Raw genomic sequence first — 6,000 nt, forward strand, 5'->3', positions numbered from 1 at the left:
GGAGGTGGAAGAGTGGCTTTAGCAAAAGGACAGGTTGGCGGAAAGGCATGGCAGATTGCGGCAAGGCTCTGACATGGCTGCACACTGAGGAAGCATGCTGGCGGGGGGACCAAGTGGAAGGAAACAGCTGAAAAAGGAGAGAGCCTTACCCTCGTTGTCAGAAATGAGGTCGGCAGCTGCAGAGGTAACAGGGCCAGACAGACGTCCTCCAAGAATCTGGTGCACTCTCTCCTTGAGATCCATCAGAGTGACGACTTGTGGAGGTCCGCCACCGGTTCGACGCTGCTCCCTCCGCATCGTCGCCAGCTTGGACTGCAGGGGAAGTTCTGTAACATGATGCCTTGAGAGATCATCTCATGCCCCCCATGGTGCAACAGCCCTTACATGATGCCTTGAAAGATCATCTCATGCCCCCCATGGTGCAACAGCCCTTACATGATGCCTTGAGAGATCATCTCATGCCCCCCATGGTGCAACAGCCCTTACATGATGCCTTGAGAGATCATCTCATGCCCCCCATGGTGCAAGGGCCCTTACATGTGGCCTTGAGAGATCATCTCATGCCCCCCATGGTGCAAGGGCCCTTACATGATGCCTTGAGAGAAATGTCCATGTGTGTGCCCAGAAAGGGCCATGGGTGCTTGCTGTCAGATGGCCATTGGGGCATCATGGCAACAGGGTCCTCGAAGTTAGGTGCAGATGGAGGGAATCAGAAGTTTGCATAACCAACACTCACCCTAACGACCCGAGTGAGGTCGTTGAATTTCTTCCTGCACTGAACAGGGGTCCTGGTCGCCAAGCTGTTGGAGTTGACCCTCTGAGAAACCTTCCTCCAAGATCGCCGGTAAACCTTTTGATTCGGCCTCTTGCCATTGTCAGGATACAGAACATCTCGACGGCGCTCAACTGCAGACACCAAGTGGTCCAGGGCCTCAGTGCTGAAGCGCTCTGCTCTCTGTCTCACCTTCTCCATCCTCACCAAGCTTGTTGCACCAGAGAAGGGTGAGCGCCGATTCTGAGGCCTACAGGTGTTGAGTGTAGCAGCTCAGGCTGACTGACCCACCCCTTTAAGAGCCGGCCGACGCCTGGAAGTCTCGTGGTTTCCGGTAATTGAGATCACCTGCGCTGCGCCCGTCCGCGACGATATTGGCTAGCGCCTGAACTTTTGCGCCTTAGGAGCCCCGTGCAACGTCTGAGTTAGCGCCTCAATCCCCTTTGGGGGCGATGCAACCCAATATCTCGCCAGGCAGCGATAAGTTTCGTCTGGCTATAAACTTTGCGCAGCGCCAGTTCTAACGCCTCAAGCGGGGCTATACCCAATTTCTAGGCCTATATGTTTGCCTGGTGTGTAGATCAGTTCAAAGTCATATCTTTGCAGCTTCATCATGAGTCGTTGAATCCTTGGAGACATCTCATTCAGATTTTTTTTTATGATGGCAACCAGTGGGCTGTGGTCTGTCTCAACTGTGAAGGTGGGAAGTCCATATATGTAGCCATGGAACTTTTCTAGCCCAACTACCAAGCCTAGACATTCCTTTTCAATCTGGGCGTATCGACACTCAGAATCAGTCATAGACCTGGAGGCATAGGCAACAGGCTTCCAATCTTCACCCTCTGCTTGTAGCAAGACCGCGCCTAGGCCACCTTTTGATGCATCCGTTGACACTTTGGTTCTCTTTGTTGGGTCAAAGAAGGTGAGTACAGGTGTGGTTGTCAGCACTGTTTTGAGGTTCATCCACTCTTGTTCATGTCTTTCTGTCCATGCGAACTCATTTGTTTTATGTAGCAGGTCTCGCAGACAGGCTGTCTTGGCTGACAAGTTAGGAATGAACTTTCCAATGAAGTTTATCATCCCCATGATGCGTAGCACTCCTTTTTTGTCAGTGGGTCGGGGCATGTTGAGTATGGCGTTTACTTTTTCCATATCTGGCCCTATTCCTTTACCAGATAGATTATCTCCTAGGAAAGTGACTTCCTGGACGCCAAACTGACACTTGGCTTTGTTGAGCTTCAGTCCATTCTGGCGTATGCTCTGTAGCACTTTAGTCAGTCTCTCATTGTGTTCTTTCAGTGTGGAGCCCCAGATGATGATGTCATCAACATAGACCCAAACTCCTTCCAGACCTTCAATTATGTGTTCCATCGCTCTATGAAAGATTTCAGATGCAGATATTATCCCGAAAGGCATTCTGAGGAAACAATACCTGCCAAATGGTGTGTTGAAGGTACAGTATTTGGTGCTCTCTTCATCCAGTTTTAGTTGCCAAAATCCTTGTGAGGCATCAAGCTTTGTGAAGTATCTGGCACCTGACATTTCACTGGTGATTTCTTCTCGCTTGGGAATCTGGTAGTGTTCACGTTTTATGTTTGCATTTAAGTCCTTTGGATCCATGTATATTCTTAGATCATTGTTCTTTTTCTTTACACATACCCAGCCTGTTGGCTCTTCGACTTTCCTGATGGCTCCTAGTGTGGTCATTCTGTCCAGTTCTTTCTTGAGCTGGTCACGCAGTGGTGCTGGAACTCTCCGTGGAGCATGTACCACTGGCTGAACATCCTCCTTTAGCTGGATCATGTAAGTGAATGGTAGAACTCCACATCCTTTGAACACATCCTGGAAATTACTCACTACAGAATCCACCGAGTCATCTGGTCTGCTTATGGCACAGTTTATATGGTAGACTCTCTTGACCAGTTCTAAGTCCTCACAAGCTTTGTCACCTAGTAGTGAATCAAGTCCTTCAGCCACAACAGAAAACATGAGATGATGCACTTTGTCTTTGGCTTGTCACTTTAAGTCTGCATACACCTAAGCTATCTATTTTCTGTCCATTATAGTTCTTCAGTAGTACTGACTTGTTCTGTATTTTGGGCTTTTCTTTCATATTTTTAATGTCACTCATACTGATTAAGTTTGCTTTTGCCCCAGCGTCTAATTTCAATGTAACTAATGCCCAATTTACCTGCAGTGGGATCATCCATTTGTCCTCTTTTACTGCATTAACTTTATGTTCAGCATTGTCCATTCCTGAGGGCTGCACATTTTTTGTATCCTTTTTGATATTGTCACATGACACCATTCCTACAGAAAATGTCTCACTTAAATCAGTGTCCTCAATTACATTGACTTGTTGCCCTTTCTTTGTTTTTACTTTTGAAAAGCATTGTTTGGCAAAGTGATTCTTTCTATTACATTTTGTGCACATTTTTCCAAACGCTGGGCATTGTCGTGACTGGTGTTTGTAACCACAGCGTTTACAATTAAAAATTCCATCCTCCGATTGCTTTGCATTTCTGTTCTGCCCACGTTTCTTCCCCTTGTAGGACACAGCACCGACAGCAGCACAGTCACTTACTACAATCGCATTATTATTAATATCACTGAAAGTCTTCGCGTGCTTTTGAGCTAGCTCACTGGCTTGACATATTTTCACAGCATTTTCCAATGTTAGTTCGGTTTCTCTCAACAGACGTTCCCTGACTTTTTTTATCATGAATACCAAACACAATCTGGTCACGAATCATGGATGATTTCAGCTCAGAGAATTTACATGTCTGCGCTTTCAGTTTTAGATCTGTCACAAAGCTATCAAAAGTCTCATTTTGCTGCTGTGTCCGTGAACGGAACACGTATCTCTCATAGGTCTCATTCTATTTGAGAGAACAATGTGTATCAAATTTCTTTAGCACATCTTCCAATTTTTCTCTGTTCTCCTCTTGATTAAATACAAATGTATTAAATACCTCTATTGCCTGTGGGCCTGCAACCGCGAGCAGCAACGCTATTTTCCGTGCGTCTGGCTTCGTACCGAACCCGATGGCAGCAATGTAGAGTTCGAATTGTTGTTTGAAAGTCCGCCAATTGCAGTTGACATTCCCCGTGAGTTTCAAACCCTCCAGTGGCTTCAAAGTCTCCATGTCGCGTTTCACAATATTCAGCAGATTTTCCAATCCTGGTACCATGTTATGTTCATTAATAACTAGACATTTTCATTATGAACAGCTAGCTTGAGCTAGTCACTTTATTCATGCCATGTGGACTTATACAGACATCCATCTTGACTAGTGCCTTGTGGGTAGCCTACTCTCTTAAACATACAGCTATACAGCTCCACCTATTGTACCATTCTAGAATGACTTGTTACTGATCATTACAGCTACCATTCACCAATCAGCAGTGTTCCCTCTGCCAAAATCCAATGAGCTGTGTGTGTCTGTGTTACAGCATCAAAAGCACTCTGTGATTGGCCGTGAGAGACGGGAAATGAATCAACTGACCACTTCCTTCACAATCCCAGGTGGAAGCAAAGAGCAGTGATCTGTGTGAGATCCACAGTAGCACTCAGTCCTGCTCAAACCCTGATAGTTAAAATTTGAAACCATTTCCCAGGATGTGGAGGAAATGAAAGGAGAGAAAAGAATGATTCCACTGTTAAATTCATTATTGAATTATGCCACAATCCAGCATAATCATTAATCAAACCTTTGAAGAAGTATTCCCTCATCAAATATGAAAAAATTGAATATTTGTTTTGATAAATTAAAGAGTACTGTGGCTTTGATAAGTGTTATGTTGCTGTCATTTTTCATGGTTCCTGTAAGAACATCTGACAGACATTGCAATGAATGAATCCTAGGATTACACTCTGAAAAATGACTCAAATCCAAATATTTCACCCACTGGCTCCTACTTTATGACAATTAGCATCTAGTTGACTTGAGGTCAATACAACTAATGGACGACTTAGGTACGTATAAATTCAAATATTTCACATGTATTTTCTCAGCCCTGTTAAACATCTGGCTCAGTGGGTAGCACTGTTGGCTTTGTGTCAGAAGGTCGTGGGTACAAGTTCCACTCCAGAGACTTCAACACAGATTCAAAGCTGACACTCCAGTGCAGTGCTGAGGGAGCGCTGCACTGTCGGAGGTGCCATCTTTCAGATGAGACATTAAATCGAGGCACCTTCTGCCCTTTCAGGTGGACATAAAAGATCCTATGGCACTGATGTAAGAAAAAGGAGACTTACCATCAAGTAACTTTAAAGTAAGCTTTAAGTAACTTATAAACACACTATATACAAGAGAGGTCTTTACCATGCCTCTGGTAGAAGCCTCTTACAATACTGAACAGACCAGTATTTATACCAGTCCAACAGGAAGTGACATTTACAGGAAGTGAGGTAATTACACAGTTCATAGTTCATAGTTCACAGGAAGTGATGACATAACTTCCCGGAAGTTAGCATTTTTATCACATTCTTCCCTCCTGCAGGATTAGGAGGCTGTGGTCTACCTTTTGGTCCGTAGCCGCCGAACAAGGAAGAGTCGCACCCGTTTGGATTCCCGTCGTAGAGGGTCGCTGGTCCGCTTACATGCGGTTGGCCATTGGTCAGAGTCTGTGTGGCCTGGATTGCCCTGTGAAGGGTCGGGGAGATCATGGCTTCGAGTACGAGCCCCAATAGGTTCAAAGTCGGACTGCCTCTGTTCAGAGGGAGGTGCAGAGCTGGTCTGTGGCGGATCAGTACTTTCATGCGCGGTACTGGGAGGGTCGTAACCTTGAGCACGGGGTTCTACCGGCACCAAGCTAGTTGGTGTCCGATCAGGATCCTGGAGAGGGGTACCCGATAGGTCCCAAGAGTTTCCTGGTGAAATGCCATCACCCAATGTCCCACTAGGTCCTGGTGGGCAGGGAGCCAGATCCCGTAATGATACGGTAGATTCTCGGCCGTCGGAATATCGTATGTTTGCATAGGTGGGGTTGGCATCGGTTAGTTCGACCTCGTCTACAAGAGGGTCATTTTTAGACGTCCGAACGTATCTTCGGAGTAATACAGGTCCAGGAGTAGTTAGCCATGACGGGAGTGATGTTCCATGAGATGAGCGACGCTGGAATCCAAAGAACCGCTCATGAGGTGTAGTATTTGTGGCTGTAGAAAGCAGGGACCGTATAGAGTGCAATGCATCCGGAAGCACTGTTTCCCATTGCTGGTCTGGTAG

This window comes from Somniosus microcephalus, chromosome 32 (assembly GCF_052327205.1).
Source record: "Somniosus microcephalus isolate GS21.2 chromosome 32, FLI_Smic_1.0, whole genome shotgun sequence".
Classification (NCBI taxonomy): Eukaryota; Metazoa; Chordata; class Chondrichthyes; order Squaliformes; family Somniosidae; genus Somniosus; species Somniosus microcephalus.